General features: G+C 45.4%; 1 long non-coding RNA gene across 1 annotated transcript; it reads left to right on the top strand.

The window, feature by feature from the left end:
- Window positions 1–206: 206 nt before the first annotated feature.
- Window positions 207–3244, top strand: LOC135578411 (uncharacterized). Its single transcript, XR_010469954.1, has 2 exons — window positions 207–556; window positions 1600–3244. It is a non-coding gene; the product is annotated as an uncharacterized LOC135578411 (long non-coding RNA).
- The last annotated feature ends 10789 nt before the right edge of the window (window positions 3245–14033 follow it).

Here is a 14033-nt window from a genome sequence, read left to right as displayed (position 1 = left end):
TCAGCTCCATCCAGAACATGTATAACACTCCTAAGAACTGTTGAGGGAAACTGTGACTGGGATACAGAAATATTTAAACATCCAATGCAAATAAAGGGCAAATGTAATGGCCTCACTACTACAGAAATGTCTTGGCATGTTTCCACCTGGAGCCAGTGAGATGATTAACTGACCACATGCACTAATTATTTGAGGTTGACGTTTACATCAGCACTGTGCAAACTGGGTGCCGTTCTGCTTGCAGAGAAAAACCACTCAACCGAAGCCTGGAGACTGGATCTTCTGTGCCTGGGAAAACCTGAAATAAGGTACAGAAAAATGAGCCTCCGGGATTTCCAAGCAGAGGTTTGGGCAGACCCAAAGGAGCCGACAGCCTGGCCAGGGAAAGCCCTCATTGAAGGAAAAGCTCCAGTAGTCCCCAGAGAACTTCCCCAGAGATGGAGTCATTCGCACAGGGACTTCCACCACTTCTGTCCTGCTGGAAACCTCTCTAACAACTTTCCCCCTGGAATTCAGATGGAGGAGCATGGAGGTGACTGCATGTTACCCACAGTTGGTAGGTACCATTTGGAGGAGTGTCTGAGTGGTGCTGGCAGATGAGCACAATGCCAAATCCAGCCAAATCTCCTTTCCTTTGTTCTCTATCATTCTGCAAATGGTTCTTGCATGAGAGATTTACAATACATGTTTACATACACTGGTTGAATTCTCCTCTCAGTTGACAAGAATTGGAAACAGTTCCCCAGAAGCCAACATAAGAGTTGCATTCCAGAAGGTCTGCAAGAATGCACATGAAAAAAGGCATTTAGTTGTTGTGCAATTACAGTAGGCATCTATAACAAAAAATGCAAGTGTTTCCCAGAAAAAAAACTGTGTAAACACAAAAGACAGGCTTATCCCAAATCTCTTTGAAATCCAGTGGCCAAATCTGATCCCAGTCTGAGTGAATAAGGTACAAGTCTACTACAGCAAGTAAAGCTTCAGCAGTGTGCACTTGGGACTGGAGCATCTGTATTTAGAGCCCTGTGCCATGAGGAGTGCTGCTTAGCAAGCAAGTACTTAAATGTCTGCAGACAGCACCTAAATTTGCATCCCTGCCTTGGATGGAAATAAACAGGTTTGTTCTTCATCCGTGTTTGGAGTAGGCAGAGCAGGATCCGGACTGAGCTTTTGCTGAAAGGCACCTGTTGTTCTGGTTCTCCTACATATACTGACAGCAAAAATTATGTTAAAGCTTAGCTTAAAGGTTGGTTGAGTTGAACACAATCTACAAACCCAGTTTCAGTTAGAGTGCTTCAGGGCTTTAGGAAGTCTTGCTGTTCACTGCCTCTTTTCATATATTCCCATCAGCTGTGGCTGAGCCTTATCTGTTCTCTGTTTACTATTTGCATGTTTTAAAACAAGGGATGAAACAATTGCCAAGAGAATCTTGGCACATTTTCTGTGTGTGACAGCCACATTATAAATAATAGAAAATTAATGTTTTCCTTTTTCTTTTTTAATATCTTCTTACAGCTGGCTTGTCCTGTGTATTTCAGGCAGCAAAATTAGATCAGTAGCAGCTTTGTCAAACATATTTATTTCTTACAAAATGTTCAGTTTCTTTCAGAGCCTGTCCAGCCAAATTCTCTGAAGGACTGATGCTAAAATGAGATCTTCCTGTGCTCTTCAGCAGCTCTGCGCCTGCAGGGATGGGACAGATTGCTTGTTCATATATCAGTCCATTGTTTCATGAAACAATGCTGGTAAGAAATGAATGGAAAAAAGAGTAGAGGTCAAGTGCAAGCTTTTATTATTTGTTAAACTCGCAGTAAGGGGAAAACATTCTCCTAAGGTGACATGTGTAGGAGGGCCTGTCTACCCACTAGATGGTGCTAAAAAATAATGTATTATAACTGCCCAGAGCATGGCTCTGCCAACCAACCCTGTGTGCACAGCAGCCGCTGCTTCTGAGGAGGCAATGCCTGGGTGATGCACCACCCTGCAATGTGCTAGGCATGTGGTTTAAAATCACCTGGAAGCCAATATGCTTTCTACTCTAATCTGAGTTCAATTTGGTTTACTTGGTGTATAGATGTGCCCTGAAAGAGAAGGGTTAGTTCAGGTGTAGTTTGGTAACTCCTGTTTTTTGCAAACTGAGCATCTCCACAAGCAGCAGCTGCTGGGCTGGCACAGTGTGTGGCGTTGGGGTTGGGCTCATCGGGCTCAGCAGCGATGGCCAAGGAGACCTGCAGGTCAGCAGCCAGCAAGATGGAAAATCATTCCATTCAGACCAGGCAAGTTTAAAACACCTTGTGAGGAGGAAAGCCCTGGCATGGCTGGGGCCACCAAGGGAGTGAGTAGCTCCCTTGGAGAAGGGCACCCAGCAGACTGAGGACATCAAGCACTGAAATGTTTTCTCTCAGATTTTAAGAAAACCATTTTCATTTCAAAAGTTTCATCTTTGTGAAGGCATGTACTTAATATTGAGCAATTTTCATATTTATTTAAGACAGGGCACTGCTTTCTCTTGGGTACACAAGGAGGTACTACAAGAACTCGCTTTTTAAAATATTTCTTACTTAATTCCAGCTTTCACTTTTATTTGTTGTTGTTGTTTGTTTGTTTTTCTTTTTTTCCTGCACTATTTTTAATTAACTGCAGGAATTAATCACTCTTGCTAGTGGACATAACAAGCTGGATTCAGATCCATACTACAATTCAGAATTACTATATCTGATGAGAGTTTCCCTGATATTACATGATTGATAGTGAGATCAATTTCTGGCCCTGTTTGCCTGTGGCTTTCATGTTATGCAACAAACATTCAAAGGCAGAATACGATGCTCTCACACAGCCACAGGAAAAATGACAGACATGGGGTATACGACAAGGATATAAGTGAGGAATCTGACCCTTAAAGCTGCAATCCTGTACAGTCTGGAAAAGCTTTCTGGGTAAAAAGCAGGGCCAGAGGTCAGACTGATTTCTGCAGCGGTCACAGGTCAGCTGAGGTCAGGTCATCTGCAATAAGCAGATATTTCTATCCTGGAGCACTGGGTAACATGGTCCTGGCACATCCGTGTTCCAAACACATGGCCAATATTTGTTATTACATATCATTTATTAAAGCTTGGCCAATCATAATAGCAAATTTGTATGCATGTGAAGATGTCTGTATTTTGCCAAAAGTAGCTCATGCATGAAAAATATTACATAAACTTTCTGAACATATATCAAAATAAATATTACAAATTACAGGAAATATGCTAAAATGACTCCCATTAAAGTTTCAGGATTTGTTTAGGATTACTCTTATGGTTATAAAAGTGTCTCCTCTCATATCCTTGAGTAAAGGAACAGCTTTGTCTTGGGCATTTTCTCCCCTTAAAAACATGCCAGATTATTCTTATATCCATCAGAACTCCTAAAGGCATGGCACAAAGTCTAGACACCTGCTCTTGTCCAGACCAAGTACACTGCTGAGCTGGGTCCCCCCAGGCCGGAAAAATCTGTGCCAGTTTTCCAGTGCTGATTGACGCTGTCCCTCCATGCCGCGCAGACCTGAGCCGTCAAGCCACCATCTGCAGTGGTCACTGTGTCTCTGCGAGTCGTGCCAGCACTTTAAAGGCAGGTGTCAACACTCTTCACAGAGCACGGCGACAGCAGGACTTGAACTTCCACTGCATGTGGCAAAGAGGGATGAAGTCACGTATTTGCTTCTCTTGATGCCTGTCAACGTGCCCTTGCCACAGCTCTGGCTCTACTCACTTCACAGCACGATAGTGACTGCAGTATCATGACATGCTTATGGTCCTTGTTAAATCTGCCTCTTCCTCTGCAGCACAGCAGTGCTTCACCTCACAAACTAAGACCCCTACATTCAGCTGTGAGCTGAATAGCACCCATAAAGCCTGACACAAACTTCCCTCTGTTAGTGGCAGAGTGTCTTTTGACTTCAAGGGGTTGGGGATTTTGTTCCAAGACAGATGAAAATGACTTAATATTCACAGGTTGAAAACTTATATAGTACATATAGTCATAGTTCACTTAAAGGCAATGAAAAAGGGTTTGAAAATGTTTAATAAGTACCAAGTCTACCCTAACAAAAATAATTTGTTCAGCTCTGGTCAATCTTTCGCAAGAAGTGATGCAGAGATAGCAGGAGCTGAAAGACAGGAAATGAAAATGATGACAGAGGTAGAAAAAGAGCAGTGGGAAACACTGGAACTGCGTAACTCAATTAAATGGAAAAGTTACACGTTTAAGGATAGTGTTAAAATGAACAAAAGACAGGATTTTTTTACATCACATTATCTCTGGCACTTACTGCTTCATGATTTCATTGAAGCCAAGCATATATCAGGTTTCCAAGAGGGCTTAAATGTGGATAAACTAGATCCATATGAAGACGTACAGCATTAGAATGGAAAAAGAAAAAAAAAACCCACCCTTTTTTTAATGATGAACTCTTACGAGTCAGTCGCATTATTCCATAGCTGCATATTACAGGACACTGTGTACTTCCCGTAAAGCACCAATTATTTAGCATAGAAATACTTTTACATTGCCCCTATGGCCACATTCTTAGACAGAAGGAGGGGCAGAAGAAAAAAGAAGTGAAGAAAACTACCCCAAGCGTTGCAGGACAGGTCAAGCAGACCTTCTGGGGGTCGTCCCCTCACCTCCAGTGGCGAACAGTCCTGAGGAACCCCAGCTAGCTACAGCCCATTGCCTTCGGGCTGGCGTGGGTGGGAGGCTACCACAGTAAAGCCCACTGTACCCAGAATCACACAGCGAGGAGCAAGCATGTGAAGTTTAAATAGCTCATCCAAGATCACATATTAAATCAACAGAAAGCCTCGGGCTCGGGGAGATCCCTGTCTCTGCTGTGTTCTTTAGCCAACACTGCCTATCTCCTGCCATGCAAATGCAGCTAATAAAAATGAGGCTGGGTGCTGTGTGGGGCTCTTTCTCCATAAATGCTATCAGATCTGACACTTATCTCTCTTGGCCCGTTTCAGCCAGCACATTAAATACTCCTCCGTTCGTCCAGCCGCGTATTTTCGGTGCTTCCCCTGCCCGCCCAGACCGTGCGCTCACACGTGGAGAAGGAGCACCCGGAGCCAACCCGCCCTCCCGGGCGCCGCAGCTCCTCCGGGCACGGCAGCGCCTCCCCGGGCCGCTTCCCCGAGCCGGGGCGGAGCAGCGCCGTGCGAAGGGACGGCTTCCCCGGCCGGGGCTGCGCCGCCACCTGCTGGCAGCCGCTGCGGGGAGCGGCCGGGGAGGGGCTCGGCGGGGCACGGCTGGCCGGGGGTCCCCGGGGCTCCTTTGGGTGTGCTGGGACCAGCTGGGCAGGGCGGGCGGGCGGCTGCCTGCGCCATCGCCGCGGCTCAAGGGCCTGGGCACTCCAGACGATGCAAAACATCCCCGGCATGAGGGAACAAACCCCTCCAATTGTCCTGTGTAACCCGGTTCTTTATATCCGCGCCTGCCACAGGAACGGCCATCGGGGCTGCTCTGACTGACGCAGCACGGCAGCATTGCTGTGGGCCGCACACGGGCACCCATCCCAAACTCACCCCTGGGCAAACCTGGGAGTCGGAGGGGAAAGGCCCTCCTCGTCTCCAAAACCACCTCTTGGAACAATGATGGAGAAGGGGAGGGAGGTGGTGCCCAGGTGAGAGTGGAGCCGTGTTCGGAAATCCCCAAGCAGAATGTGAAGAGAGCAAACAGCATGGAAATGTGGAAACACGAAATGCAGGTGGGAGCTGGGCACTGAGCCGGGGTGCTGCAAAGCCAGGAGTGCGCCCTGCCTCCCTGCAGCGCCTGGCACCAGCTTGGAGACCACAGCGTTTCCCAGCACACGTATGGGGACAATGGAGACACTTTCTGATGACTTAAGGCACACAGACCTCACAGCAGCAGACGTTATCTTGCAGCTGCTGGGACTAGGCTATTTTTAGTGAAAAGCAACATTTTCATAAATATTTGCTGACTCCAAGAGTTAGGGAATTAAAAAAAAAAAAAAAAAAAAAGAAGTTATTGCAGAATTTGGGGTAATTCGCAAGCTTTAGCATTGCTACAATGTACATAGATAAGTACTGTTATTTAAAGAGGAAGTGAAGTTGTGTAAAGAGTTTCAGTGGAGGCTTTAAATGTCTTTAAATATAATAACAAATTTCCCTGTCTGAGGACTTTCACTTTACAGTCACACACGATAGAAAGTTTTTTGCTGGTATATATTAGAGCAGAGACACTAAGTTTTATTTTAACTCCAAAATGAATTAATTTGAGTTAGAGATTTATAAAAGTTTTTTTAATGAAAGCGTTAGCAGTGTCTACCTTTGTAAATGCGTACACATATAGGAGTGGCGCACAAGCATTCTCACAAACCCAGTTCCCAAACCAAGGTTGCCCGAATGGTGAGCTTGCCTATGCAGAAAATGTCAGTACGCTGTTCCCACAAGATCCAGTATGAAAACCACTGCAGAGCCTTCCATCCTCCCAGTGCCAGCTCACCCCCACTTCAGTCCCAAACAAAAATCTTAATGGGAAATGTATGATTTTCCCTTGGTCCTAAATAGAAGTAAGCCATTTCTGCTCAAATTATGAAAAAAACCTGACCACTTTTTCACCAAAGCTCAGGAATTGCCAGTCTGAAAGATTTAGCCAGGTAAAGTTTGTAAAATCTTCCACAGATTTAAGAGCCTCTTTTGGATTCAGCTACTAGTGACAGACTTGGAGGCCCTTAAACCAACAGAGTTACATTAATAGTGAGGAAAATGGAGAAAACTGCAAGTGACTAAAGACTCTTTTAATCAGAAAACACTGCGAGCTAAAGCTTTGGCCAAGTTGCCGGTGGTAAGTATTTTGTGTATGACTTTTATTGAGATACAAGTTCCAGGCTTGTAGAAGACAGGACCAGTGGTTTGTACTTAAAGAAAATGACTTTGTGTAGTGCTGACTATTTTTATAGGTCTTCCTGTTGCTATTGAAACATGAAAGTGCTTATCTTTATGTAGTTTCCGCTATCTCAATCAGCTAGTTGTAAAGTCCATTTGATTTTCCAGATCCTTTACAGTCAAATGTTATTTAATAAGGACTGTGGTGTATACAGAGCAGAGCAGCCAAAGTGCAGTTTTTAATTTTCAGGCCGAAGTAAGATGTATTATAACCAGGCAGGGAGGAACCTCCTGGCCATTTTTTAGAAACTAATGAGTTTTTTTCAGAGAAGTCAGCTAATCTTCTCCTTGCTGTATCATTTCTCTTCACCTGGAACAGGAACCCTTTGCCAACAAAAGCAAAGCTGGTGGCAGAAAATGGTTCTGCTCAGCCTGCATGATCCTGTCTGCAGATGAAGGCAGGAGATAGCAGGGTACGTTGCGTTTATATTTAAGTCCTTGCACCGTTGTCAAGGAAGTGATATGAGCTTCTGGGAAACCCATAACTCCTCTTCAACATGTGTCCCGGTTTCGGTTGAGGTAGAGTTAATTTTCTTCCTAGTGGCTGGTGTGCTGCCGTGTTTTGGATTTAGAATGAGAATAACATGGATAACACACTGATGTTTTGGTTGTTGCTAAGCAGTGAGGGATTTCTCAGCTTCCCACACTGTGCCAGGTGCACAAGAAGCTGAGAGGGGGCACAGCCAGGACAACTCACCCAAACTGGCCAAGGGGATGTTGAGTACCGTATGACATCATGCTCAGTGCATATTTTGGGGAAAGCTGAATGGGGGAACAGCTACTTGGGAACTGGCTGCATATTGGTTTGAGAAATGGTGACCAGTTGCATTGCGCATCACTTGTTTTGTATATTCTATTAGTATCATTAAACTGTGGTTATTGTAACCCATGAGGTTTACCTTTATTTTCCCAATTCTCTCCCCCATCCCATGACCTGTGCCTGTGTGGAGTTTAGCTGCTTGCCGGGTTAAACCACAACAATATGTAAACAGGTTATCAGAGTTGTATAGACTGTATCTGACTGTGCAAACAAGGTGATGTTTGTCTGGCTGGATAGTGATAATGATGACTGGATGGGATAAGTTCTGATTCCTTCTGCGCTATTATCTTTCCATCTGGGCCATGAGCACAAGTATTGACTTAATTTATCCTTACTGGATGGCTTTTGTTACAGAACACCAATTCATTCAGCAAATTCCATTTATAGGAGCTTGGACGTCTTCATGTTTGCTCAAAACCCACTCCATGCTACTTTTCCTTTGTAACACATTTTGAGTTTTAGAACAAGTGCTCTATTTAAAATCCTCTCCTTACTGGAGAAGTCTTTTGAAAACTCGGAAGTCCCAAGTGATGCAACACTTTTCCTCCTGTTGTCTGACCACGAAGAATTGCTTGGCTACAGCAGGGTTTTCGCAGGGGCCTCCAGGAAGGGTCCCCAGGTACTGCCCACACTCCTCTCCCCCACGCGTGGAAGGGGTGGCCCACGCTGCACATCACGACTCCGCTACAGGATGGGTGCAGAGCAGGGACCACGGTGTGGACCATTAGTGAGAGAAGTCAGACCGATTTCCTATGCTGTTTTTCAGCCTTTCCATCCTCTGCTAGGGCATGTGCTCTAAACAACAGCTATATCACAGCACAAGAAAGCACTGCAACCCTGTGAGATGCCTGCACAGCTCAGGTCTTCTGCAAGCAGAGGGAATAATTAGACTATTTTTCAGTGCCAGGAGTGGAAGAGCCTGGGACAGCTCAGTTGTCTCCTTAGCAAAATAGTTCAATCAGTACTCCAGAAGGACTCAGAAAATTATTTTTTTCTGACCACAAATTCTCCGGAAGCAGCTAATTGGCAGGGTGAGGGTATTTTCTCATATTTTGAGATTATTTGCCAAATGTTGGAGGAGGGATCCTGAATAATTTTTGGTCTGTAGGGTTTTTTCCCCATGCGTTTCATAATGAATACACCATGTCCAAGCTTTTGACCTCTTTGAGCAAAACAATGATAGTTAACATTTGTGTTTTGAGACATTTCAAAAAGAGATTTTGGTCATAAATGGGTTGTGAGTTTTGGGTGTGAAGCTACCTTCTTTTAACCCTTCTGCACTGCTGGCTTGAAATGCACTGGAAATCCCCTGCACATAGTGGGCATTTTTTGGCCATGAAACTATTTTCTGAAATACTAACTAAAAGTGATGCATGAGCTCAGAAAATCCAACAGACTTTGTTCTAAAATTCTGACCAGGATTAAAACATAAATAAATAAAACCAGTCCAGTTCTGGTAATGGCGAATAAACTTCTTTTCCTAATTCTATATTTCTTTGTATCTCTCCCTGTTTTTAAATGTTACTTCCCTCAGTTTATTTATTTTTATCTCCACTTACATGTTTTTGTCCCTTGCCTTCCACCATGAATGACCTCACTGGAAAGTCCAAGAAAACCTCAACATAAAGCTTGCAGATACTCCCAAGGCAAGAAGAAAAACCCATTACTTCCCATTTGGTTATAAAATGTGGTTCCATAAATGTTCTTTCCAGTGCTGATGCTATTAGGAAAGAGCAGCAGCTCCAGCTGTGAGGTGAAACACCAATAAACATCTTGCAAGCCTTAGCCATTAAACAAAATTTTGATTGTATTTTATATTTTCCCCCTCCCAGAGTTTAATGTGCATCATTCTTTGCACTGCTTTACCAACCTTGTCCCCCCTTAGAAAAGCATGCGCTTTTATTTTAAAAAGACATTAAACAAACCTAGCAAATGTAAAACCTCCCTTCCTTGGGTGGTTTTATGGGTATATGCTGATTAGTTCTGTCTCTGTGCACCAGAAACCGTGAGGCAGTCAGGTGTCGGGGAAAAAAATCTTGGTAAAATCACAAAATCCTTGGGTAACACAAGAAGGCTGCTCAGAGAACAGCATATTACAACAAAAGCCAGACCACTGCTGCAGAGGAGAAACCGCCTGAGTCTGGACACAGCACAAGGTGGGAACCGCTGAGGTGAGGTGGACAGAGGAGAGGACAGAGACACAGGCAAACAGGATGGACACAGCCTGGGAGCTGGAAAGCGGTTGAAAGCAGGGCAGTCCCTCACGCAACAGAAAAGCCAGCCCAGACCTCTGCAGCCATGTCACCGAGGCCACCAATGTGATGCCTGTGCAGGTCTGAGGGGCCCTAAGCACCAGAAATGTGCTGTGGTTGGTCTGATCTCTGCCTGCAAGAGCAAATACCTGCTTCCTCCTGTGCCATGCAGAGAGGGAACAACCGGGGCTGAGTCATGTCTGGTGAAATTCTGGGTGGTGTTGTTGAAGGGGAAAAGTCGTTTGGATGAAAGTGAGACCAAGAACCAGAGGGAGAAGTAGAAATGCTGCATATCAGCAGAGGCACAGAGACCAGAAGGTGCTGGTGGCATTTGCACAACAGCACCGTGGATATGCCCAGAGAGTTCTCAGTGCCACCCGGCCACCAGCACCAACAAGTGCCCACAGCTGCGCTTGGGTATCCGTGGGGAAAAAGAAGGAAGAGAATGGAATGGAATGGAATGGAATGGAATGGAATGGAATGGAAGAAGAGTGGAATTAAAAGAAAAATGAACTGGGCTCTAAAATGGAAAGGAAAGCCAGACACAGTTGTCAGGGTGTTCTTCCACAGCATGCTGCTGCAGGGCTGGGATCCCTGCATGGGTTCTGCTCAGTCCCAAATTTATTCAATGCTATCACGATATGTTTAAGTCAGACCCAGTCCCAGGCAAGAGTGAGAGGGAGACATATTCTGCCCAGGGATGGGAACAAATGCCTGGGGCAGGGGGAAGAGTTACTTGTTCCAGCTTTGCAGCAGGAACACCTGTGTGAATCGTGCCAGGCAAGCTTGCAACCTGTGGCTGCTGCAAGGCTACATGGAAGGACAGAGCCACTGAGCTAGCAATGTTGTTATTTAACTTTTTGTGTGTGTGTATTTAATTTTTTATCTTGTGAATCTGGATCCTGCTGCTCCTTTGCACAAAAATCCTGGGTCATCTCTTAAAAGTTTCCTGTTTAAGAAAATTCAGCTACAGTGGATTAAATTTACACCACTACTCAACTGACAAGTGCTTTCTATTTTCTGTTGAGCAGCTTAATGAGTTTATTTTTGCATAAAGGGCATTGATGTGCTCTATGGTTCATGTTTCTTCTCTGCATCACATTAATTCTTGCGTCTGAGGACTGTTTTTCTTATATTTTGTGGCAGTAAAGCTGAACTGCTCAGAAAATGCTTGTAACAACAAATTACTAGGGCATTTATATTCCTAATTTAACCTGTGAAACAGAAGGGAGAGCACACTGTGGTTGGGGATTTCAGCTGAGCATTGCTGAAATCCTGTCCCTCGGTAGGTGAACGCTGGCTAATGCTCCCTGGCAGCTGATGGCTGCCAGCAGAGCAGAGAGTGACAAGGTGACAGGCACTGTCTGCGGGGCCCAGGCACCGCACCCACTGGTAGCACAGAACCCTTGTGCCCTCCCAGCCAGCTGTGCAGGCTCAGCCACATTTGGGACACACGGCATTCCCAGAGGACAGCAGGGAGCTGGTATAATACAAAAATCGAAAACAACAACAGCCCAGCGAGAGGGAAGCGGTTGCAATTGCCCCGCTTTCAGCTGGGCTTTCTGTCTTCCCCATCTCGTTTTGGGTCCCTGCCGTGCAGCTCCCGAAAATGTGGCTCTGGCAGGGACATCACTAGATGGCGATCGAAGTTTTCAAACCGAGCTGGAGTCTCCTTAGGATTCGCACAAGGCTAAGGGATGTGGTTCGGGTTTTAGCTCCCCAAAACTGCTCTCCACACCAGGAGGCATGAGGCCGATTTTGGTAGCACTGCCCATGCAGTCCACTTAAGCTGCAGAAACGTCAGAGAGAACAGGAAAGCTTAAATATTTTGTTAGTTCTGCTTTGTACAGTGCCGGAATGATAGTCTAACTTCTTCCACCTATGCCTCACCCTATCAGGCAGAAACTATAGTATAGCTTGGGCTGCTGATGGGCCTCTTTAGCTCCAGCCATCACCCCCTTTCCCTCCCAGAGGGGCAATAAGCCACATTATACTCATTATACTATACTTAACCTTTGTTTCAGGGCAAGAATCCTGTATGCTGGGCTGGAGATACAGAGACAGGTTGTACAGCTGGAGGGCCTCTGTCTGCCAATGGGGCAATGCAAATACTCACATCCTATTGCATCTGCTGCAGTTCCTGAGTATGGTTGAGTAACCTGAGCCTGGTCAACCAACCAGAATAATAACACTGAGGTGGCCAGAGCAGTATTTACTGTGTCATTCAGAAAAAAAGTGCCGGAGATCTACTTCCAGGCTGCAGCACCAGTCAGCCATCCCCACAGCAGTGCCCCAACATACCTCCATCCTGCGCTCAGGCTTAGGTTTAGTTTTAATCTATGCAAAAAGGGGAAGAAGGAAAAAAAATAAAAAAGGAGATAAAAAGAAGAGAGGCCAAGAAAAAAAAATTCAACTTAATATAGAATAAAAGTCTTTTGCAAAGAAGCTTGCCATTCTATGTGTTAAGCTACTCCCTGGGGAAGCTGTGGGACACATATCACCTTATTATATGCTGCAAACATGATTAACTTGTTTTTCTGTATAAATGACCAGTATGATTCATTGTTGTCACTCGGCTTGCACAGAGTTTCATTTACAGCTGAATTTAAAAAAGGGGTTGAGCAAATTGTTGGTGTTTTCTGGCCCATGATGCAAAACTGTGAAGTCACAAAGGGGTTAATTAATGAAACTGCTTTGGAGTATTACTGACTTTTTCAGGGCTGAGAATGTCTGTTACTCACTTTCTTTTTGCCCTTTTGCTCTGCTGACGCATACTGTGCTCTGCTAGGGGAGCAGCGATGGCATCCCAAAAGTGATGACATCCGTCTGCCTCACAGCAGGGACAGGAGGACCTGTTGGGGCATTGAAACTTGTCCTCTGCTTCTCCAGTCCCCATAGCACATCACCTTCAACATCATCTTCATAGGCTTGCAGAGGCATATTTTGGCAGCCTTTATACCTGCCTGTGCCCCAGATTTCAAGGACAAACACAGGCACAGGCAGGGCCTGGTGGCCTCTCTGCAGCATGAAACCGCATCCTCCCAGTGCCAGGGTGAAACCAAGGGCAGAAGCACTTTGCCTGACATAGGCTTCTCTTACCACCTTCTAAATGCCATGTCTTTATTTATAGCCTGCAGCCCCACATCACACAGTCTGGATGAAATTGGGCCCTGTGAGATAAATAGATAGACAGGTAGATGGACAGGCAGATAGAAAGATAGATAGACAGACAGACAGATAGAAGAGGCCATGGTCTAGATGACAGTCTTTTGGTTTCCAACTACTAACTCTCAGACAGAGAGCAGAGGGTCTATCTACATAGCCTTCCAAGTTTTCATCTTCTCCATGGCTTTGTGAGCAGGAGAGCACAGGTGGGCACCAAGGCATCAGCAGGAAGAGTAACCCACAAGTGTTCTGAGAGCCTGCAGCAGAGGAGGGAGTTGCACCAGGGCTGTGGAACTCCCACCCCAGCTGCGAAGCCACCCTTCCAGTCACAGCTGGGTCATTTTCAGGAAAAAGATTCTCTTGGTGGAGCTGCATTGCCCCTGCAAACTCTGCTTAACCATGGCAAGGCTAAGTAGGTGGGACACTGCCCTGCACCCTGGGGAAATGCATTGGTAAGTGTCTGCTGTGCTGGGGCAGTCAACCTGGCATATGCCTTTATTACCAGGTTGGTATCAGCATGGCTTTGAGTAAGGTGGGTGCTCACAGGTGACAGCCCCAATAGTTGCTCTGTTTTACCCCAGAAGTGGAAACCCAAACTTATACCTGCCCTACCCTCTGCTACGATTCATAAGCCTTGCAGAAAACATGCTGTTGGACCATTTGAGAGAGTTTTATGGGGTTTTGTAGTAACATTTTTAATTTATCTTGGCAATCTCAGTGCAATAGTGCCCACCAAATGTCCAATTGTGATATGGTGAAGTGCTGGAAATCCTGGAACATCGCAGAAGCAATTTAAAGCATATTTCTGTGTTTCTAAGGTGGTGTTACAGAAAGACGATAGGATGAAACCAC

This window comes from Columba livia, chromosome 2 (genome assembly GCF_036013475.1).
Source record: "Columba livia isolate bColLiv1 breed racing homer chromosome 2, bColLiv1.pat.W.v2, whole genome shotgun sequence".
In the NCBI taxonomy this organism is placed as follows: Eukaryota; Metazoa; Chordata; class Aves; order Columbiformes; family Columbidae; genus Columba; species Columba livia.
The sequence above is the reverse complement of the archived record's forward strand: the minus strand, read 5'-3'. Positions and strand labels throughout refer to the sequence as shown.